This window comes from Anthonomus grandis, chromosome 22, assembly GCF_022605725.1.
Source record: "Anthonomus grandis grandis chromosome 22, icAntGran1.3, whole genome shotgun sequence".
In the NCBI taxonomy this organism is placed as follows: domain Eukaryota; kingdom Metazoa; phylum Arthropoda; class Insecta; order Coleoptera; family Curculionidae; genus Anthonomus; species Anthonomus grandis.
The window spans coordinates 41,713,681-41,739,328 of NC_065567.1; the positions used below are offsets into that span (position 1 = coordinate 41,713,681).

At 34.4% G+C, this 25,648-nt stretch overlaps 1 protein-coding gene across 1 annotated transcript in view; it reads right to left on the reverse strand.

Moving 5' to 3' along the window:
• Positions 1-25,648, reverse strand: part of LOC126748530 (rho GTPase-activating protein 7) — a 448,556-nt gene that overhangs the window by 200,860 nt on the left and 222,048 nt on the right. The window contains exon 3 of the mRNA XM_050457835.1: positions 23,025-23,094. The gene's annotated coding sequence lies outside the window, so the exon portion shown is untranslated. The remainder of the gene's footprint in view (positions 1-23,024; positions 23,095-25,648) is intronic.

Below are 25,648 nucleotides of genomic sequence, written 5' to 3' on the forward strand. Positions count from 1 at the left end.
CCTTAGACCTCCGTCATCACATTATTATGCTTAAGTTGGATAGCTTTGTTACCTGTTTAACCAGATTCAACCATACCAGAACCAACCAGAGTTCTTCTATTATTTATTTTGGAATCGCACAGAGGAAAGGATTTATCAAAATAAAAAAGTTAGTGCGCTTGAAACCACACGACTGAAGTAAAACTTCTTTAACTCTATTCATATGTAGACATATTTATGCACAATTTCCGTACGTAATTTCTTCTTAGTTGGATCTACTTCTTTCTTAGATGGTCCTGGAGCACCACTTTTATAGTCAGAGTCTTTATCACTTCCTGCCAAAACTTCTTATTATTCACCCGAAAATTCACAAAATATGAACTTTAAAATGATTTTATAAAATTGTTCAAGAATGTAGTGAAATTACGAAATAATCAAGAAATCACCGTTCTAAATCACCTTCTGAACTGCCGTTCGCCTCGCCCGATCACACTTTTGGTAACGCATTCGCCAACTTACTCCCTAACTCAAGCGTGCATAAAGAACTTTTACTTCAATAAAAATAAATTCAATAGAAAAAGTTACTTTTAGTTTACTGGTCATCCACAAAATTACAGTTTACAATATGTTCTCAAGTCTCTTCATTAATAAAAAGTTGTATACATTTGTTTCAGTAAAAAACCTTTTTTTGTATAAACAGTATCAATTAAAATTGTTTCGCTATAGGGATCTGAAACACATGTAATATATATACTGCAAGTAATCTTCTCAGGATCTAAATTAGAGAAAACATTGTCATTTGGTTTACTTGTGGAAGAGGTTACTCTAGTGGTACGCTGCATATTAAAGAGTATACCAAGACGAAAATAAAGAGAACATAGGACACCTTTTATATAGAATATGTATTTTACTTATCTTTTTTTTTATTTGTTTGTAGCAATTTAAGAGGCCCGTCAAATGTAGAAGATACCAATATCGCCTACGAAAGATCCACAAGCCTAATTTTTTTCTTAGGTCAATCGTTAGCATTATATTGTTAACACCGAGAAACCAGCTGATTTTCCATCATTCCTAAAAGATACAAATGACACACCACACAACGTTTCGAAGGTTAGCGAGAATCTTCCAGAACAGCGTTCTGCCGAGTATATAAGGAGCCGCATAGCTGATGAAAGTCAGTTGTCAGTTCAGTGAAGTAAAGCTCGGAATATTGGCACGAGATTTAAATCAGACATAAATGTTCTTGCAAAATATCTTGCACAGGTTTTACACTCATTGACGGGAAAAACTGAAAGCTTTGTTTATTAATTAGTCTCTTTTGGCTCAACAACTAAAAGCCTTAAAATTTTAGCCAATAATTTCACTAGCAAACAATTTAAACCTAACAAAGTGTTTTTGTGGATGCATCAACTTTTCAATAAACATTTTTGTATTTTCGCCAATTTAAAGATGGTAGTTATGTTTATTAACAAAACCACTGAGATGTAAATGGGCTTTATCAGTAAAGATGATTTTGTATAAAATATTCTCATTATCCAATCGGCGAACGTAGGACGCAGTAAATGGATATACAGGTAAATCGTAAGTCGCGGAAAAGTTCCTGTACACTTCGACGAACTAAGGTGTTTCAATTATGGTCCACACTCTCGCCCACTGCAGCAATGTTTTCAGCTGAGCGACATGCATGACCCCGGAATGGTAACTACACATCTACCATTAGTATATTTAAATTCTTTCAGAATTTTTATAATTGTACTCTTGGTTATGGTTGTACTCATTATAATATCCAAAAAAATCTCAATGAATGTGTAACGATGGATATAGGCATTTTATATACAGTGCGAACGTAAAGGTTGGAATAAATTCATTTAAAAATCAGGGGTATGCTCAAAAAAAAAAAAGGCTCGGACATATCGATTTTTATTTTTAACTGCGGGTTTTCTTACTATAATGTTATGCATACAGGGTGGCCCAAAAATGAGTTACGGTCATCAACGTAATTTTTTTAAATGTTAGCACCTATTTTTTATTTTAGATTTAGGTTCTACATCAAATTCTAAGTACATTTCATGTACCATGTCCTATACCTAAACTCGACCGTTGACGATTGAACATAATAAAAGGCTATTTTTGGAAGAGCAACCTATCAGTTATTGTTTGGTTATTTACATTTCTGGTTGGTGTTTTTGATTGTTAACTTGTCACAATTTGTTGACATCAAATAATTTTGAGTGAATTTAGTTTGATTTAGATGCCTAAGCAAAGTTTTGCTTGTGTTAAGTTTATCAAAAGATAAAATTAAAATTTCAAAAAATGGTACGTCTTAGTGAGCGAGAGCGAATAGAGATTTTGATGATGATTGGTTATAGAAACAGGATGCGCACTCAGATGGAAGTCTGTGAAATTTATCATGCCAAGTATCCTGATAGGCCACGTATATCTCAAAGTACTGTCAGTAAAATAGAACAGAAATATCGGGATTTGGGTCATGTCAGGGATAATTATACGAAAGGTCGGTCAAGTATATCAGAAGAGAAGCAACTAAATGTTTTGCTGGCAGTTGAAGAAGATTGCCATACAACGACTCGCAATATTGCGTTAGAAAATCAGATATCCCAGACATCCGTCGTTAAGTATTTAGGTATAAATAAATGGCACCCTTACAAAGTTCAATTGGTTCATGAACTAAATGAAGATGACCCAGATAGGCGTTTAGAATTTTGTGAGAGACTTATGGACTTGTGCCATGCTAATCCACAATTTTCAAAAAAAATTGTATTTTCTGATGAGGCAACGTTTTGTCTTCATGGTAGTGTAAACCGGCAAAACTGCCGATATTGGGCTACTGAAAATCCGCACTGGATGATGGAGTGCCACAGCCAAGTCCCTCAAAAAGTAAATGTTTGGGCGGGGGTGATTGAAAACAGGGTTATAGGGCCCTTTTTCTTTGAAGGATACTTGAATGGTGAGAGGTATTTAGAGTTTTTAGAAAATGACTTGCTTCCATGCCTTGCCACTTTATACCCCGATCCAGAAGACCCGGATATATTAGATAATTCCTTATGGTATCAGCAAGATGGAGCTCCAGCCCATTACACTCGTCCCGTGCGCCAGTACCTGGATACCGTTTTCCCTGGACGTTGGATTGGTCGGAGGGGTGCAATTGAATGGCCGGCCAGATCGCCGGATCTGACTCCTTTAGATTTTTTTTTGTGGTGGTATCTTAAGTCCAAAGTTTATGTTAATCGGCCAAACAACATTAAAGACTTAAAAATTAGAATAACGGAAGAAATAAGATTGATAGAACCTTCTGTTATCGATAACGTTTTACAAGAATTTCAGCATCGACTGGGATATTGCCAAGAGGTTCGTGGCAGCCATTTTCAACACTTAATAAATTAATTAAAATATTTTTATGTATTCTTGCTTGATATAAATAACTCTTCCAAAAATAGCCTTTTATTGTGTTCAATCGTCAACGGTCAAGTTTAGGTATAGGACATGGTACATAAAATGTACTTAGAATTTGATGTAGAACCTAAATCTAAAATAAAAAATAGGTGTTTACATTTAAAAAAATTACGTTGATGCCCGTAACTTATTTTTGGGCCACCCTGTATACATAAAATTATAGTAAGAAAACCCGCAGTTAAAAATAAAAATCGATATGTCCGAGCCTTTTTTTTTTTTGAACATACCCCTGAATTTTAAATGAATTTATTCCAACCTTTACGTTCGCACTGTATATATGTATAAGCTTCAACAGCTTTAACGCATTGTTCAGCTGTACACTTTGCACGATTCAAATTGTCGAAAATACTTTTTAAATAACAAAAAATATTAGCTGATGAAAATTCTGTCCGTCTTATTGATCTTGTAAAACGAAGCAAACCAGTTTTTTTGCGATATAGAAATAAAAGTAGGCCGCTTATTGATTTCTATCTAAAATGATTACGCAGATATTATTAATAAATGTAACAACGATAATACTAGGTGAAAACCAGAATATTTAACGAACTCTTTGACGTCATTCTGAATCTGAATTGGTTAGATTTTAGTATATATTTTGGGATCACTTATTTATATGTAAAATATAAATATCGAAATAATATATCAGATGCATATATATTAAAACGTAACTAAATATGTTAAATGTTTCCTTCATCCATTAGAATGCCTAATGGGTTTCTTAAGAAAATCTTTAAAAAAGGCGAGTAAATAAATAATGCAACGTTACTTTAAGACCTGAGCTATTGTGTCATTCAAATTTACACAATGAATCACCAATTAAGTCTGCACTATTACTGCTAATTTATTTATCCGTGAAGATCCGAGGTCACTTAAATTAGCGAACTAGTAATTTTCTCCAAAATGGTGATAATTAAATATCGTACTTTATAAAATAATGTGACTAATAAGATTATTTTAACAGATACGACAAACTTAATGCTAAAATTTGCAATAAATGTATGAACAAATCAAATATCTTAAGAATAAAGAATTGAGTAAATACTTTACAAGCCAACATTGGACACCAATGCTGACCATGTATGAATCAGGCTAACCTAACCTTGACGATGGATTAGTACTTTACAGGGTGTTTCAGAACTATGGGATCAAATTTCTGGGGGTTGTTCAGTACAACAGAAGAATCCATTTGAGTATAGGAACCCATGTCCGGAAATGCATCACTACGCCACTACGGCCCTAAGACGCGTTAAAATTTATAAAAAACATTAATTACCAAATAGGGTCTGCTGCATTTATTTTTACCTTGCACTTCTACTTTTACTCTGCAATGCACGAGCAGCATCGAGGTTGTATCATGAACGTTATCCCGAACGACAGCATCCTGGATAAAACGAGTTTATTGCGGTTCATCGGCGGCTCGCTGAGACAGGCATGTTTAAGACCAAGATACTGGTCAAAGTCAAAGTCAAAAAAGTTTATTACCAAAAAAAGTTATAAATATAATTAGCTACATGAGAAAATAAAATTGACAATTTCTGGTAAAAGGAACTGCTTCGCGATTATATAAAACCGATAGCGCAATTTGCGTGAAACAGGCCTTGAAAACATTATAAATAAACACAAAAAAAAATTCCTAATTAACCTAAAAAAGAACAAAACTAAAACTAAAAAGGGTAGAAACAAAAAATGGCAAAGCAATTTGGCTGGCATGCGACGGAAGGTAACAAGAATAGACAAAAAAGAACCACAAAAGAAAGATTGGACAGGCCAGCTTATCTTTGGTCTTAGTTGATTTTGCAGTTTATACTACTATGTATCTACTACTAGTCATACTACTAGGCATCTCGTTGGGAGTCGAGAAGAATTTGCTCTACCTTGGTGTAAAATTTATTAAATGACAAATCTTTAATATTATTTGGCAAGTTATTCCACATTGTAACTCCGACAACCGAAAATGACTTGTGGAAGTTACTTGTTCTATGTTGAGGTATCCTAAAATTTCCAACATTACGAGTATTGTGTAAATGCGAGAGAGTAGTAAATAACTTATTTAAATAAGGGGGTTGACCCGACTTTATTATTTTATATATAAAGGCATATATGTGTAATTTTCTTCTCCTTTCCATATTTAAAATAGAATTTATGTTTAAATAAAGCGTGATATGCTCCCGATAGGCAGCGCTATAAGAAAATCTTATACAGCTATTTTGCAATTTTTGTATAGATCTAGAAAGCTCAGATGTTATAGAATTAGAATATACGATATCACCGTAGTCGAGTAAGGAGAGAATGAGGCTATTGCAGAGATAATATTTGGTTTTACTTTTTAAGACATTTTTAAATCTGTACAGATTTCTAAGACGCATATAGCCTATATTTAATTTGTTTTTAATGTGTGTCTCAAAACAAAAGTTAGAATCTAAAGTCAATCCTAATATTTTCACTTCATTGACAACTGGAATTTTTTCCATTAATCTCAATATTTATACTTTCATATAAGTGTCTCAGAATTCCTGACTTACAGCCATATAAAATGATGTTAGATTTTGCAGGGTTAATTTTTAAGTTATGCTCATTGGAAAAATTAACTATGTTTAGTATATCCGATTTAATTTTTTGCTCAGAAATATTAAAATTTAAAAAATTTAATGGCATGTATATTTGAGAATCATCAGCATATTGTTGTAATTTACAATGTTCAATACAGTTAGGCATATCCGCAACATAAATCGAAAATAAAAGAGGTCCCAATATGGAGCCCTGAGGAACACCAACTTCCAAGTCAAGATACCTTGAGTGCTCCAAACTTCCATTGTTGGTTTTTAACAACACCGAATGTGATCTATTTTTAAGATATGAATCAAAAAAAGAAACTGTAGATTCGGAACAACCAAAATATCCCAACTTTGCAAGGAGCATTGAGTGATTTATTGTATCAAACGCTTTGCTAAAATCAAGCACCGCCATGCAAGTACTTTAAGTCTTATATTATCTAACATTCCCACCAGACTAGTAGTTGTACTATAATTCCTCCTAAATCCCGATTGCGTATCTGGAAGTATACCAAATGAGTTAACAAAATTATAAAGTTGTTGGTGAATATGCTTTTCTAGAATTTTAGAAACTACTGAGAAAATACTTATAGGCCTTATGTCTTTTAGTTCTTTTGGATTAGAGATTTTTGAAATAGGTCTTATAAGTGCTTTTTTCCAGATATCAGGATATACATTTGTAAGAATGCAAGTATTTAAAATGTTTAGAAGTGGTTTTTTATAAAAAGGTAGGCAAAGCTTGATATCATTTATACAAAGTCCGTCAGCTTCTATAGCATTTGATTTTATGGTCTTAACTATACTGTTAACCCTTTCTTCATCAAGAAGACTTAAATTTAATTCTTGAATACTATTATTCCATTTATTTTCCTTGTAAAAATTTAATTTGGTTTGTGATATATTATTGTTAATTTGGTTAACGCATTGAGAAAAATAATTATTTAGGGCTTCTGGATTACTAAAATTTTTTAAATTCTTTGATTTAGTTAGATGTAGTTTATTAGCATTTATCCAGAAATCACGATTTTTTTTTGTAGAAAGTGTGTTAAAATATGATATTTTTTCCCGCTGAATAGCATGTTTTGTATAGTTTCTTCGCAATTGCCTATAATAGTTTAAATTTAACTCAGTTTTATTTTTTTATATTTTCGTAGTGCTTTATCTCGGAACTTCATAAGCAATTTAATATTGTCTGTTATCCAAGGAGTAAATGGTTTATTTTAAATATTTTTAGTCTTAATTGGCACATGTTTATCAACTAAACAAAGTATATTGTTGTTAAAAGCTACAAGTTTATCGTTAACGGAATTTAGGTAATATATACTATCCCAATTAAGTCTTAAAGCGTCATGCTCAAATAAATCCGTATTAATAACACTATAGTTCCTACATTTCATTTTAAAATGTCCCTCTTTACTTTTAGGAAACTCAAGACAACAGAATACTAAGTTGTGATCACTAATGGTTTGTGGCAAACACAACGAACCGACACCATTTATTGGGAAATGTTTATTTATAATAATGACATCAAGTAGGGTACTTGTATTGTTAGATATATTCCATCTTGTAGGCTCGGTTATTACTTGATTTAAATCAAATGTATTTAAGAGCGCTAAAAATCTGTCAGAAAGTCTACACTTCTTTAGTAAATTAATATTAATATCCCCCATAAAAACCACATGATCAAATAAAGGAACAATATTTGTAAATAGATCCTCAAGGGAATCAAGAAAACTGTTAATATCTGTTGAAGGTGGACGATATATCACGGTAAATAAAATATTTTTGTTTACCAGTTTTATTTACTGGTGTTGCTCGAACCGTAAGAACGGTCGAATTTGAAGAAGAGGTGTTTCAGCGAGTTGCCGATGAACCATCAAATAGCACACGTGACGTCGCTAAGAATATGAATACGAGTAACGCTTCTATCTAGCGGGTATTACACGAGGAACAACTCCATCCTTACCACTTCCAGAAAGTTCAAGGTATGACTGCAGCCGATTATCATCCTAGAGTTCAATTTTGTCGATGGCTTCTGGACCACATCATTGCACAACTAAATTTTTTACGATATGTTTTGTGGACCGATGAAGCCTCTTTCACAAGAGACGGTATTTTTAATAGGAGGAATAGCCATGTTTGGGACGAAGAAAATCCTTATGCAATTTTTTCCAAGAAAACATTAGAATCGTTGGTCTGTCAACGTATGCGCAGGCATTGTTGATGATTATTTCATTGGGCCATACCTTCTACCGGAACGGTCAACAGGACCTATTTATCTGCGTTTCTTGGAGGAAGTTCTCCAAGAACTCCTTGAAATGTTGTTGAAAAGATGTTCCACTAAACATTAGACAGCAAATGTGGTTTCAGCATGATGGAGCGCCGGCTCACTTTGCTGTACAAGTACGCGAGTATTTGGCTCAGCGGTTTGGGCAATGTATTTAACGTTGCTCGATTTTTTCTTGTGGCAACATATAAAGTCTTTAATCTACAAAACTCCAGTAGAATCAGAGCTAGACTTAATTCGACGAATAACAGCAGCATTTGAAATCATTCAAAACAAGGATCAAATTTTTAGTGTAGTCCGCCGAAATCATGTGCGGCGTTTAAATCGGTGTATTGAGGTTGGAGGAAGACATTTTGAACAATTGTTGTGATGGTATCATATACAAAATGTAAAAATAAATGCATCAGATCCTATTTAGGTAATTACAATTTTTTTCTAAATTTAAACGCGTCTTAGGGCCGTAGTGGCGTAGTGACACATTTCCGGACATGGATTTTTATACTCAAATGGATTCTACTGTTGCACTGAACAACCCCTAGAAGTTTGATCCCATAGTTCTGAAACACCCTGTATTTATAAGGCAAACTAACCAATATTGGTTCACATTGGCCATGTCATCAACCATCAAGTTGTATCCGATTTAATGGCAGTAGAAACAAAGAACATTGGTAAAAAAAACATTAGAATATTTTAATAATCTCATCACGACCCTCAATTTTACCACTAACATGTACTTCAGTTTTGGACGTTCTTAATTCTGAACTTTGAGGTTTTCTCTAAAAAGGGCCCATATAGAAAATCAAAATCGAAATTTTTTCGACAGGTTTTAACGGCTTACTCCAGACAAAATTAGTATAAAATCTGATAACATATCTGTGTGTAGGGAACTGCTTTTCCGTGATATGTTTATCTCTCTCCTCGGTCACATCTGTCTCTCTATGATTGGTGTGAAGGAAGTCGAGGTATGCAACGGAAAAAAAAGGAAGAAGAGGTGACGAGTGGTCTGAACGTTATATTAAGTTCCAAGAAGTAAATTTAGTTTTTGTGAGTTATGTGTGGTAGTTTCCATTGACCGGATTAATTCCAACATCCAGCGCGTCCTAAACCGACGATCACATTATTAGACGAAGTAAGCCGTCGACCTGAACCCCAATGCCTACAAGTGCACAATACGCACTGGCCTCTGTTAAGAACAATGGACCTAACCGTAATATAATATTTTAGATAATCAATAATCTAAAAATATTCGAAAGCTAGTATTACATTGCCACCCTTATTATATGCACCAATTAAGTTACTAGCAACAGCAGCCAAAGCTTGGACTATAGAATAACTAGCATATTTTTTCTAAAATCACCTTGGGTATTATGTAATAAATTTTTTTCACAGGTATATTGTCATGCCAGTTTCGGTGCAGATTAATCAAAGAGCTCGAGTATCACTCCTAAATCATTATCGACAATAAATTGTTGTAACAATCCCATGTTGTAAGTCCCCTGCATAAAAATGTGAGGACTATCGTATGCCAGTATGTCTAATGTCGTGGCCACCCCTAGCAAAAATTATTCACTCCCCCTGTATGGCCTTTTCTGTTTGTGGTTAATTTGAACACCCAAATGAAAGTCAAAAGTAATACTTTTAAAACTATTTATTTAGAACCCAAAACTCTCACTTAAGTGCTGCAGTATTACAGGTATCGAGGGTATTTCGACTTATACATAACATGGCCCATTTTTCAAATAAAATACAGTAGACTCTCGCAACTCCAGTAACCCGATCCTTTGCAAGGAATAGTGAGATTGAAAAATCAAGATGGCCGACAGTTAGCAGAAGAAAAAACGCGAAAAACAGTAGTGAAATTGCAAAAAGAAGGTGCAAGCTCTGCAAGGAAACTACCAGAAACTCCATCCAGTATAGTAAATGTAATCAATTTTATCATTCGACCTGCCAAATACAGGCTGCAACTCAAAAAGCTGCCAAGTGTCGCCATGTGTGGAGCAACGAGCGAGAGTTCTTTAGAATGGTAATTGATCTCCTAGAGAAAAAAAAAACAGTTTTCTATCAGAAAACAAACGTCTTATTGGTGAGAACGTAAGAAAACTCAAGGAAAAGATAAAAAATTCCCAAAATCCAAAATCTCGATAAATGAGGTTAGAAAACCCTTTATTGTCGACAGCGTTGCCGCAACTAACACCGAAGTGAAAACCGAAAACGCCAAATATGCAGCCGACAGAAGTTTCAAGAAAATCCGTCAACAGTGGTACTTAGTATACACTCATACCCAGCAGCAAGATCAAAACAAATCTGAATTTGTTGTTGTTGGTTGTAACTGTTTTAAACAAAGAAACTTCTGAAGACGATGCTCGACTTCCTTGGACTGAGGATAGATTAAGCGAAATGAGGCTACGAGCAAATAATCGATCAGAGCCAATAACTGAGGCTAACAAAAAAGCCCTTTTCTTAAAGGCTGCGAAAAAACTTGGCTGGTTCTTTATATCAGGAATCTCGAAAAAGATGAAAGAAGGACGCATCCTCGAGTTTCGCAAGAAGAATAACTTGGATGCTGAATGTACCTGTTAAGAAATTGTAACCAATTCAAGGCAAGTTAAATTATTCAAACTTGGTGTACCTTGTGGAATTAAGGACAAAATTATTGACGTAAATCTATGGCCAGTTGATGTTAGAGTAAATAATTAAACTAAGATAAAAACCTTTAATAAGAACCTTTAATGCCGGAATGCAGACAGGATGATGTCTATATAATTATATAGACATATATAATTTTTTCTCTAATTTTAAGATAATTATGTACTGCATATTAATATTCAAAGTCTACGTAATGAGATGTCTGAAGTTCAGATAGTCCTTGGATAAAATGAGGCTGATTTTCTTTGAGTGATTTTTTTAGGACGACCTTGACCTTTTAAATTTTTAGATACATGGTTTCAGTAATGCTTCTGGTTTCTGCCGATCAAAACATGGCCATGTGGGTCTGACAGTATACATCGCATCGCAAGGCAAAACACCGCCATATTTGCCAAGGGTGAATTCATTGATGGGAGGAATTTCGTTTCCCCAACGAAATTTTATAAATAAAATTCTTAAGAGCGTAGACACCAACAAAGCTTCTGGACCCGATGGAATTCCAGCCCTAATACTAAAACGTTGTGCAGACGAATTGACTCCTCCCTTATGTAGACTGTTCACGGCATCGTATAAGCAGGGCCAATTTCCAACAAGCTGGAAAACTGCTCGAGTGCAAGTTGTACCCAAAAAGGGTAAGAAGACGATGCCCTCCAATTACCGCCCGATTGCACTAGTTTCAGTAATATCGAAGATTATGGAGAAAGCAGTCAACCAACAATTGTTAAGATATCTGGAATCATCTGGACTAATCAGCGATCATCAATACGGCTTCCGAAAGCTTAGATCCACCGGCGATCTTCTGGCCTACGTCACACACTTGTAGACGGAGGCCATGGAGAAGCACGGCGAATCCCGCTCAGTCGCTCTTGACATTTCCAAGGCATTTGACAGAGTGTGGCATGAGGGACTACTAACCAAGGTCTCCTCAATCGGCATACAAAACTCATTACTGAATTGGATCAAAAGTTTTCTTGAACAACGAACAATCCAAGTAGCCGTCGATGGATACCTCTCCGACAAATTTAATATTAACACTGGAGTCCCTCAAGGATGCATTCTATCCCCCACCCTTTTCTTGATATATATCAACGATTTGCTAGGAACCACTGTCAATCCAATATACAGCTTTGCGGACGATAGCACACTTATTTCCACATTTAAGTCCGCCAAACCAACGACAGCCGCAAGTTCTCAGAATCTTAGGCAGCAACAAGTAGCTTCAACCAACAACGATATTAGAACAATCTTGGAGTGGGGCGATAACAATTTGGTCAATTTTAACGCTAAAAAAACGCAGGCTGCAGTATTTACGATGAAGACTAACCTTGGTGGCCTGGAGCTGGTTATGGCAGGGAAAACATGAAAACATTGCCAATGAAATCATCTTTACATCTTCTAGGAGTCGAGGTCACCAACAGTGTGTCCTGGCATGACCACGTTGCCGAGGTCACCAGGGCGGCTTCCAAAAAACTCGGAGTGCTTTTCAAAACGAAAAAACTGTATACACCAGAACAGGTGCTGACTCTTTATAAGGCTCAAATACGCCCTTCCCTCGAGTATTGCTCGCATGTCTGGAGCTCTGCACCCAAGCATAGTTTAAACCTGCTGGATTCTATACAAAAGAGAGCTATTCGTCTTATCGACAAACCAGAACTGACAAAGAGTCTGGATAGTCTGGAGCACAGGAGAAAGGTGGCTGATCTCTGTTTATTCTACCGTTATTATCACGGTAAGTGCTCCTCTGAGCTGGCAGGCCTGATTCCACCCAGGGCTGTTCCGGCAAGAAGGACAAAAAGCAAAGGAAAACAAAAATAGCATTGCTTTTAGTAGCCTGGATCAATTTTATGATCACATATGAAATAACTGGTTTCTACCTGATGCAGTTCTTAACCCAGTTAGTTACTGTATACAGATTTCCTCTGGGCAATTTCGATTTATTAGCTTTAGGCTGAGGCTCTGGATAAGGTTCATCTGTCCCTTAAGACAGAACAGATGATTTAAATGTATAGTTTTATAACAATGACTATGAGTATCTCTAGGCAGCTTTGTTTCCTCTTGCAATGTTTTGGCCTTCATAAGTCGGTCGATTTTGCAACTAGGGGTAAGGCGGTTATAGATGATCTCTTTACCAATTTGCAGCCAGACAAATTCTTATGCAAACCTCTTAAGGTGCATCATCTGTCTAACCACAGCACTGTAATCTTGTCTTTTAATCCAAACTGTAAAGCTAAAAAAGACACTAAAAAGTCTATTTATAGGCCAGTTGCTCAGGAGGGTCTTTCAGGCTCTATAACTATATTGAAGGGGTTAACTAGGATTTTATCGGTAAGTATCATATTAATTGATGTCGGGCTTCATCAGTTTGTGGACACACTTCCTGATGCTGTTAAGGCATTTTTTCCATTAAAAACTAAATTAAATAACCATAGGGAGAAGAAGGTGGGGTGATTTAATTATGAGCTAAAGGAAATGCGGTCAAGACTACATGGACCACAGTTAGCCAAATCATAGATTGCCTTGTGGAAATTATAAAACAAAATACTAGTCCACCAAATTTTCCAGAAAAATCTAGTCTGAATGGTCATCAATTAAATAACTACAAAAATTGTTGAAGACGTTATGTCTAAACTGCTCAATCAAATAATTCACTCAAATAGTTTTTACCAAAAAACAGAGCACTTCACAGATTCACTTAGATGAAACAACTTTCAATGTAGTTTGACAAAAAAATTTCCAGCCTTAAAAACAGCACCTAGTTGAATTGACTAAGTTGAAGAAAATGAACTAATAGGATCTTTAAAATTTTTCAAATATCTTACTTAGTATAAATGTCGGTTTACTGTTTATGGGTGAGTATGTTAGTATTCTTTTAGGAATTTCAGGAAAAATAACCATCAGGAAAATATTTATTTATAACAATCACACGGTTTTAATTTATCTAGACCGGGAGCCTTGCCATATTTTAGAGCGCTTATAATTTTAAATATTTATTGCTTTTTATTGATAATGTTTTATTTTACGCAATACACTGGCACAAAAGAGCAAACCCTATGGTACTCGAGTATCACGAGGGTCGGTGCTACGAAGCCTATATTTTTATATTAATATACATTTATTTAAGTTTATAATTTGCGTGTTATGACATTTTATATTACACATCGATTTAATTTAGACTTATTATAAGTTCATTACATAATAATAATTACCCTAAAGGAAATCCTTACCATATAGCCGTTGTACTAATATATCCGGATGCTAATGCAATTGCATATAATAGTAATATGCATGCGGGTACTTATTTCTCCATTTATTCAAATTTGTTTTATGTAATAGAGCTATTCATATGCATGTCTTTTTTCTGAAAATTTTCAAATTACAAATAAGGTTTTAGGTGGTTTTTAAGTATAAAAAGAAGTCAAATGCATACGTTTTTAAGTAATATTTTTTTTGAATTTGAATAAAATATTGCCGCCTGTCAACATTAATATCTTAATTAATTAAAAATGCTCTTTTAAAATACGCCTTCAATATTGCCATTTTAATATTTTTAGGGAACAGATGGCTTTCACATTTGAATTTTTTCTTATTTTGGCCAATCTGATTTTGACACCGTGCTGTCGTTTTTGTGGACTATACATTTTTTTAGGACTATAAATTTGGGGATTATAAATTTAATTATTTAGAATTATTTAAAATTTCGCCATTTTTGACTTGTTTTTTCTAGTTTTTTAAGATTTCTACAAAAAGTCTAAAATTTGAATATATATTTTCATTTAACATAACTATGTTGTCAAATCTATAAAAAAAGTTAGACTCTTAAAATGGTGTCACTTGATTGATTTTGTAATTACTAAGCATGATTTAATATTTTTTCCATGTTTTGGACACTGAATAAGGCTCATTAAAATAAAAAAACGTAGCTTAAACGACCTAGCTTAATCTGGTCTTTAACAGATGTTCAAATTGTGCCCCGTTGACCTCTTGGCAGTAACCAAGCGATTCAAATTCTTCAATCACGTTACGTAATACTTAAGCGCGTGTTTTTTGAATTGCGTATTCATAAGTCATCTGTAATGGTGAGCTTATTAGTAATATTAAGTTTTATTATAAATGATCCTACAAAAAGAAAACGAACCAGTATTAGGTCAGGTGTCTTAGGATAAAGGTCAAATTGACCCCTTCGGGCAATCCATTGACCCGAATATTCTTCATTTAAATACTAGCACACCTCCCTACTAAAATGTGGAGTTGTACCCATCTTGTTGAAACTATATCGAATGCCTCTAAAATTTGAACAGAATTTGGATCAAATAAATAATAATTAATATAAAAGTCCCAATAATGAGATTCTATAATTATTGGTCCAATTTGGTTACAATTTAATGTTTAGAGCAAATAATGAATTCTGACAAATATTTTTATTGTTGGCTTTTAAGGTCATATTTTTTACTATTGGTCCGATTTCATTAAGATTTGGTATTTGGAGTTTTGTTGTCATATGACATCAATAACTTTATTCTACTTGTCAAATTCTGCTGGTTTTGACATATGTCACAAAGTTTATGTCTGTTACTCTTTCTGGCTATTTAGATATAACACATTATGGTTCTTTAAAGCGAGATACCTCAAGAACTCATCCTCTTTTTCATTCGCAATAAAGTTTGGCCCTTCGACTAATCAGACTTAACTACACCGCAATGTTTATTTTTAACTAACAATGTGTATTTTTCTCAAAAATTCCTTACACAAATATTTCAAACTAGTCCCCACTGACCTATAGGAGTATAGGAAGACTGAAGTATAAGTTTGTTCTCACAGCATTAAGAAACAAGTTTTCGACAAATAAACATGCGCAATAGAGTAAAATGCGTTCGCACAGAAACTTCGGATCGGTTTCAAATTCTGATGTTCTTACACAAATTTGTGATCGTCATCTGATAGTCAGACTTGTTTTCTGATTTATTTCAAGTAAAGTGTCAGAGAATTCGTGTAGCTAGTCAACGCCGATCATCTGAATATGAACATAACCTCTAAATTGTTGTTTGTGTTTTGTCGTTTTGTATATTCATACTATATTATAATATGAATATACAAAATTGTATTAAAATATTCTTTATATAGTTTTAATATTTACATACATGAAGGTGCTACATCAACAAATATACATATGTATGTAAGTTTAATATGTAATTATTTTTTGAAAAAGTCTGTGATTTTCTTCTGTTTTTTAACCTTCAGTGAATTTCTGAATGCGATATCCCTCCATTTTCTAATCACCAAAACGTCTAATGCTGTTGACTCATGTTGCTGCTCAATGTATTTTAATGCAGGTTCCATTACATTTTTGGCTTCTTCCTGAGAAATCGTTTTTCCTCTTCAATGTCACTACTCTCATCATATTCCTCTGGTTCTTTGGTTGCTAAATCTATGATTTCTTCATCATTCAAAAATTCATTTTCAAGGTGATCGTCACAACTTATCATCCAATTTTCCACATCTTCTGGTTGCAATGCTTCGTTACCCGTTAACTTTTGAAGGTCTTGTAGAGTGGATTTATTTTCTTCTTCTTCAGTCCCTGCAATATTCGAGATCGCAACTAGATTCTCAACATCTAACCAAAGTTTTTTAGCCAAGATTTAATAAACGTTGCAGAGGGCATTTCTTGAAATGCTGTAGTTAACATATAGATAATGTCCTTGATATTGATCTTTTTGATGACTTCTAAAAGACCTTTGTCTTCACTCTCCGAGTGTTGCAGAATTTCAGAAACAAGTTTACGCCTGTATCGTCTTTTTGAGCTTTCGATCACTCCTTGGTCCATTGGTTGCACTAAGCTTGTCACATTAGGAGGAAGATAAACTAATTTTATGTCATCTACATCGCAGTCATGAGGATGGGTTGGAGCATTATCTAACATTAGAACTGCTTTGATAGGCAAGTTAACACTTTTTAAATGCTTTTTAACTCTTGGGATAAACTCTAAATTAAACATCTTTAAACAGGTCTGAATTCATCCACGCTTATTTTTGTGACTTATAATAGACCGGAAGGGACGATGGATTCAAGTTTTTGAATGCCCGTGGTTTAGCAGAGTTGCTAATAATGAAAAGAGGAATTTTATGAGTTCCCGCTGCATTCGAACAAACGGCCACTGTAATACGTTCTTTGTTCTTTTTAAAGCCAGAGGCAGACTGTTCATGACTGCCTAGAAAAGTTTTTTCTGGTAACATTTTAATGGTTCTGGAGATAATTCCTCTGTTTTAACCATTTTACCAAACTTAGTCTTGAATTCTGTCGCACCTGAAGTATCAGCAGACAGTTTTTCTCCACTTACATGTGCGAAATTAATTCCGTGTCGCTTTTTCCATCGATTAAGCCAACCATCACTTGCCACAAATTCGCTTCCATTATTAATCATCTGGTGGATAGCCAGAGCTTTTGCTTTCAAAATTGGGCCGCCAATCCGTGTACCTTTTCGACGTTCCTGAAGAAACCAGATCTACAAAGCTTCATCGACGACCTCGCAAATCGGTTTTTTTCTCGTACAACGGCTGCCCAGATTCTTATCAGATTCCATTTTCGAACAAAACTCCTCAATCGAATGCCTATCTCTTCGCCAGTCATTTACAGTGCTTTTTCCAACATTAAATTCTGCACAGATTTTCGCCACAGATTCACAATCCGCTTTAACACTTTTAAACGTGTATCCATCGAAACCACAATTCTTTTGCGCTTTGCACCCATTGCTAAGGAAATAGTTATGTTTTGTACGTACCCACAGCAAGAACAAACCAAACTGATCAAAACGACAAAATAATCCTATCCAACATCGTTTATAGTTCAGTTCACAGGGATCTCAGCCGAATCGCCTCGCCGCTGAATTTCTTGGAAAATATTGCGTTGCGTTCGGCTGTTGTAAACAGGCCGGTTAACCCGTCGACTTAATGTGAAGCCGGTTAGGAGCAATTATACTGTAACTAGAAATCTTCTCTATTCATATACCAAAACATGTTTTCGTCACTTTTATTATTAGGGGAGCGTAGTCCACAATGAGACATGTTCCACAGTAAGACAGTACAATTTCTAAGACGCTGGAAGTCGCCGCTCTTTACGTCGCGTCATGCGCATCTTGTTTTAATGCTACATATCCATCAACGAGTCTTTGTTCAGTTTAGTTTATTTTTATCTATAGAGCGGAGCTTATGCAAATTTTGTCCACAAAAGTAATTTTTCGAAAAGTTGGTGTGCTTTTAGTTGGTGATAAGTAAAGCTTAGCTATTTGTGTGTTGATTTACATTACGATATTATCTATATTTCGGGATCATTAGAAATAATTTCATGATTTTTAAAACGGTGCTTGTAAAGAAGTTTTGGAGTACTTTATTAAAGAACTTTAAAACTAATTTTCTTAGAGAATGGCAAGAAATAGGAAAAGAAAAACAACTATAGGTTCCTTTTTAGAAAACTAGATAAATAGTGCCGTAAAACTGGTTACAGATGAAGGATTTTCATTGAGAAAGGCAGACGAATTGAAAGGATCACATCAGATTTACAATACATTGCGATAGACTTTGGGAAGGCGCACAAAATATTAATGGAAAGGCAGATTCCAATTTATGCAACAAATTATTTTTACCAAGCTTCCAGACTTCCAGATAAATCCGGTGGCATTATTAGACCACCCTGTAGACAGTCCTAGATAATTTCGTACCTATACAATAATTTCGGAAACAAACATTTATTTTTTAATTTTAGATACGTGTAAAAACAAAAAATAGCAGGGATACGGAAATTAGAATGAGACCTTTTTATGAATGCCAACAAATTATGACCAAAGATCAAGAAAATGTGTTGGCCGAAAACCTTAAAAGTTACTCAAAAATGAATAATGGTCTAACTACGCTTGGTTAAATGCAATGTGTCGAGATACAAAAATATGAGAAATGCGAAAAAAAAAATATCCAGATTCCAAATACATGGTTAAAAAATAAAATTACCTGAATGGATGAGAGATTTTTGAAAACGAAGTATTAGAAAACCAGAGGGTTGTAGCTTCTCGCGTACTAAATCCTTTAATATGTACAATGCTGGAATGTTCTTTGATAAATTAGGCAAAGTCTTGAGCAGACACGAAGGTTTTCTTAATGGCTCTAGGATTTGAAATTTGGGCGAAACAGGAACAAGCACTATCCAGAAACCCAAGAAAGTCATCGCTTGTAAAAATGTCAAGCAAATTAATCAAGTTACTAATGCTGAGCAACAAACATTGGTAACCGCCTATTGTTTTATAAGTGCAGAAAGAATAAAACACGATTGCAATAGCTTTTACATTTCGTAGAACGTATTTTAAGCCGCACATGCTTCGTAATGGACCACCTAGAAGCTTGGGACTGGATGAACAGCGAATTATTTGTGGATGTTATGCGGCACTTATAAAACATACAAACTCCTCAATAGAAAATCCAAATTCACTGCTGTTTGACAATAATAAAAAACACCTTTCACTTGACTATACTGGTTTAGCCAAGGGTAACGGAGTAAGTATTTTGACCTTTCCGCCTCATTGCAGTAATAAATTACAACCATTAGATGTAGGCATTTATTTCTCATTTAAAGCACATAACAATTGACCTATTGACTCCTGGCTTATACTCCATCCGAGCATTCCAATGACGATCTATGATATACTGTGTATCACCACTGCATTTCAGAATTTGATGCCTACCTAGCTCCGCTACAGATAGGCCTGCAACCGCATCCATCTACGTCTTTAAATTCTGAGCCCCAACAGTCTACACCATCAAATGCTATTGCTGAATTGTCAGTTCTGGATTCTACTAAAACTGACAAACAATAGCAAGAGCATCCCACGATTTCACATACTGATGTTATGAAAAGACCATCCTCCGTCGATTTACCTGAAGAAGATTTGAAGTCAATTGTGATACTTTTAGAGTTCATTTTTAACTCCTCAGGAGTTTCGAGAATTTCTTAAAGCTGCTCAGAGAAAACAGGTGCAAAACAGAAAGCGCGAAAAAGGTTTTATTTAAACGGACACTCCCGCAAAATTAGAACTGAAAGAGCGCCAAGAAACGGAAAGTAAAAGCCAACATTGTAAAAAAAGTCGAACCGGAAATTAGTTTACCTAGTGACGAAGCAGAGATTCTGGACAGCTCATCCAAATATGATGTAGACATGGATGCTTCTATTACACGATTTGAGGAACTAGATAGAAATGCTAATATTAACGATTACGTCCTAGTGAAATTTTCTGGGAAAAGATCACCAAAATAATTCGTTGGCAAAATTTTAAGTAATATCTCCCATAAATCTGAATATGATATAAGTTATTTGCGACGAAAAAATAGATCCAACAAATTCGTCTACGCAAATGTTCCAGAAGTTGCTAGTGTTTTGTCTAGAAGCTAGAAGTCCAATAAAGGGTTGTCTTACTGTGGACCTCGTTAATTCTTACTGTACACCATCAAGGGGCAGAGCGATTTATTTATTTTTTTTTTATAAAAATAAAGGTTACTTTGGATTATAAAATTGTTTTTTTAAATAAATTTTTATCCATTTTTGAAAAAATCGATAGTAACTCTCATTGCGAAAACCATATGTATCGAAAAACACGAGCAGCATATCAATCTCAAGTTTCTCGTTAAATTGAAAAAAGACTCCGACCGAGTGCTATAAATTGTTGCAAGAGGCCTATGAGGACAATTCTCTATCTCGTGCGCGTGTTTTTGAGTGATGTAAGTGCTTCAATGAGGGCCGAGAGAGCACTGAAGATGACCAGCGCTCAGGTCCAAAACCAATTAAATTGTGCGTGTAAATCGTCGATTAAGCATCCAAAATATTGTCGAGGCTGTGAACGCCGATAAAGAAATAGTTAGAACAAATTTACACGAGGAATTACAGATGACAGAAGTCTCTGTGAAATTGCTGCCGAAAAACCTGACTCCTGACCAAAAGCTCTTGCATCAACAGGTTTGCTCAGATTTTCTTAAAAGGTTAGAAGAAAATGCCGAACCCAAAGATATTATTACTTGAGACCAAACGTGGGTTTTTCAATACGATGTTGAAATAAAGCGGTAATGGATTAATTGGAAGATGTCTAAATCGATAAAAAAGCAAGGATGTGCAAATCAAAATTGGAGACAATGATGGTCATTTTTTTCAATATTAACAGTATCGTGATGATTGCATGGATTCCAGAGGGTCAGAGTGTCAACACAGTGGCAACACTGCGAGAGTTTGGTATTTAGCAGCACTGCGGTATTTGGCCAATAAACGCACTTCAGTGCTCGAACACGCAGCATACTCGCCAGATCTGGCACCGTGCGACTTTTTTTGTTTCCAAAGATAAAATCTGCTTTGAAAGAGACCCGATTTGATCCGATGGACGCGGTAAAGCAAAAAACAGAGAGCTCCTAAATGCCCTCATTAAGCAAGACTTCTAGCACTGCTTCGCTCAATGGAAGAAACGCATGGAAAGGTGAGGGAATTCATTATTGTTCGAGCAGTGACACTAACGCTATGAACATTTTGAAGCTCCCTTCTTAGATGGTTGAAAGTAATATTGGTGTTTCGTAATGCCTGAAGGCGAATAAACCAATGTTGCTCTTGTTAGACCAATAGGTCTTTCTCTCACATCACCAGTTTCTTCAAATCTCTGCCAAATGCTCCCCTTAGTGCTCTTGGTAGAATTGACAGCTTCTGTGGCGTGAATCTTTATACCACCCAGGATCATACTAACAGCTCATAACTGTGTTTGATGATCAAGATGTTGCCTTTGCATATTGACTATGTTGCAGGCAATTAAAACAAATTCTCATTGCACAGGCGTCAAATATTGTACTGAAGATATTTTTCGGTTTACAAAATATGCTTTAAAGAATTTAAACTATTTAATTAATATTAACAAAATTAACTTAATATGATAAAAGTAATAACGTATGTTAAAAGTAACGTAAGATAAAACTTTTTTTAATGGTTGGTTTCTCTACATTTTCTGAAAATAAAAAAGCCAAGTTATTATTTCTATTATGAGAAATTAAGCTACATAACTGGTGACATAATCAGAACTCTTCGAGGTCCTTCTTTTATCAAAGCAGTATTAATTCGGTGCTGCACCAAATTAGTACTTTCCAGGTGGATCGTATAAGGAAAATACATCTTGATTTTCAGCAATAAAATGTCGCAATTTTAAGTTCTGGTCCATTGTCAGAATATTTTTGAACCAGTTTTTGAATATAGACAGCAAAAAACTGCTTAAATAACGATTTTATCAGTTAAGGCTTCATGACTGCCACTACTTCAGACCATACGCTAATTTTCTCTACTTATTTCAGCCAAAACAGTAGATTTTTGTTGAGTAGATACGACTTTGCTGCAAGAATTTCTTGACCATATAACCTACAACTTTCGATGACAATCCGTCTTTTCTCCCAGCTGTAGCATTAACCACCACTTTTGAATTAGCTGATTTAGTATAATTTAACCCTTCTGGTATTTGCATTATCTCCACGTTAGATACTCCAAGAGGACCTTCTAATGCGTTTAAAATTTTATGCATTATTTAAATTTTACTTCCCTTTTCCCTATACTTTGGTATAGAATTTGTTACTTTTGTTCAATTGGACTGCAGAGTGAGATATTTGTGTCATCAGCCAATGGTAAACCTCTTCCTGTGTCATATAACGATCACCACATCAAATTGTGATTAATAGTTCTCTTTTTCGGATTATATTTCATTTATCAGCATAAAGGTAAAATTGAAAACAGAACCATGTTGTCATATTCATGTTGTGGTTGATGATCAGCGGAATGAGAAAAAATACTTAGTACGAACTAACTACATTTAACAATACTGTTTATATTGTACAGAGTAAGGATACCAGTTTTCTGAAACTCCATAACCCTTTGCAGCTTCCTCTATTATAGGAGTCAGACTTTGTACTTTAATACCTACATTTAAATCTCACTAATGGTTGAAAAGTATTTCTATCATTAGATTAGGCAAGCAAGAAATTATAACCTATATGTAAATAGTTTTAAGGCTACTGATAAAAGAGGTATACACTTACCTATTTTCAAACACTAAAAATGTATTTTTCTGAATTTACAAACGCTCTCTGTGAAGAGGGTGCTCCAGGTCTGAAAATAAAATAAATCGTATAAAAATATAATAAACCCACAAATATTCTAATATTTTTATAATAACAAATGAATAGATAAAGGTGATGGTTCTAGTAGTCTAAATATACTAAAACCTAGTTTTTAATAAAACACTAGAAGTATTCTTTTAAATCCTAGAACACATATTACTCATAAGGATATGGAATATCTCTCTTTCTTTTTGCAATATTCTAAGATTCAAATGAGCATTGAAATACATATAAAAGAAATATTTAAAAAAAATAGTAGCCAAGGAATGTAAGCATTTTTTAAATATCTAGTAAGACGTGTCTTAAACAGTACCTAAATGTTTTTTAATGCATTTGGAAAGTTAATATTTGCTAATTTTCACAATTAAACATTAAACATTATTGCATACACAAGAGAAAACGGAAATGGTTGCAAGTTTTAATACCCTATATTAAAGGATACCTTCACTTTGTAATGCATGTATTTATTTTAATATATGTAGGTACCTACGTACGCACGTACAAGATGCAACCTTTGATATAAAATAAATACATACGAAATATACAAAGCTTTTAAAAAACCTGATGGTTAATAAATAAACAATACAGGTTGGAGAATTGAAGATTGCGCATTGGCCAAAATAATAACAATACTGCTTCCTCTCGTCGATGAGTGGTCATCACTTTTTTCGAAAAAGTTCAAATTCTTAAATGGTTTTATGAGAAGGCAATTAGACATTACAATGTAGGGATTTGTTTTCAACTACATTTTGAAAATAAAGTGATTCCTTGTGAAAAAAACAAGTTTAAATATGGTTTCGATAATTTATACATTTGTCAACTTTTGTTTTCAAAAATATAATCAATCAATCAATCATATGCTTTATTGTCAAAAAATTACAAAATTTTGTAGACAAAGCTAATAACAAAAAACATATAAAAACAAAACAAAACACACAAAATAAAAATAAAATATACAAACAAAATAAATACATGCAAAACTGTACAAAAACAATGTACCTGGTCAATATACATCATGATGTATAAAATGTCAATAAAAATAAACACAATAGTCAATAACAGTAAATCAATTAAATTAAATACAAAATGAAAGTTCAATTCATTTACTAAAGAAAAAAAAACTAATATATTCTCTATTTTAAGACATAAAAAGAGCCAGTGTGTGTGTGATACCCAAAAAGTTATCCTAGAAAAAAATCCTCCACTGCGTACAAGGCTTTTTCCAGAAAGTATGTCTTCAAAGCATTATGAAATCGAGGAAAAAAAGTAATTGATTTAATTTCCAAAGGCAAATGATTATGCATCTTTTTGGCTCTGTATAGAATAGAGCTTTTTACTAACTCGGACCGAGGGGTTTGCAGATAAAGATCATGCACTGCGTTGCGAAGTGAATAATTGTGAGACGGCCTACTTGGCATTTCTGACTTATGTTTGCGTACTAAGCAAATAGATTCCAATATGAATAAAGAGGGAAGAGTAAGTATCTTGTATTTTTTTAAGATTTCTTGACAGTGAGCTCTGCTATTAAGTCCAAGCAGATACCGAACTGCTCTCTTTTGGAGTTTAAAGATGCGCTCAAATTGAGTCACACCGCATGTGCCCCAGAATGGAAGGGCGTAACGTAGATGTGACTCAAAAAGGGCATAATAAACTGTTCTTGATGTTTGAAAACTTAATTCCCTGGAAACTGATATTAAGGCAAAACATGCTGAACTTAATTTTTTATATAAGGCATCAATATGCAAGTCCCATTTTAGAGAGTAGTCAACATTAAGTCCCAAGAACTTCACAGATTCAACAACGTCCAAACTGGTGTTGTTAAGTACAAAGGGTTGAATAGTAGTTTTATATGATAAGACTTTAGTTTTTGAGACATTTAGGCACAGAAGATTAGAATCGCACCACGATTTAATGGTAATTAAGTCATTAGAAATAGTAGCATGTAGTGCCCTAGCATCCGGATTGCTCCATGTAAAGCTAGTATCGTCAGCAAAAAGACAGATTTTGCCACTGATGTTAAGATTGGCCATGTCATTTACAAAAATCAGAAACAAAATAGGGCCCAGGACTGAACCTTGAGGTACCCCACATTCTATTGGTTTGCAAGAAGACTTTGTCGTATCAACCTTTACAAGCTGATTTCTGTAACTGAGATACGATTTAAACCACTCAAGGGGCGTTCCTCTGAACCCATAGTGATTCAATTTGTCAATTAAAATGTTATGGTTTACACAATCAAAAGCTTTGGAGAAATCACAAAAAATTGTTGCTGTTGAATGGTTATTATTTATACTGCTGTAAACACTATTAAAGAGAGAAAACATAGCATCATTTGTGCACTTGTTACTCAAGAATCCAAATTGTTGAGGAGTAAGAATTTTATATTTAAACAGAAACGATAAGAGCCTTTTTTTAACCAATCGTTCAATGATCTTTGATGAAGTGGGAAGGAGTGCGATTGGGCGATAGTTTGAAGCTTGTTGTTTATCTCCTCCCTTATGCAAAGGAATAATTATTGCAGTCTTAAGGCAGGTAGGAAAGAC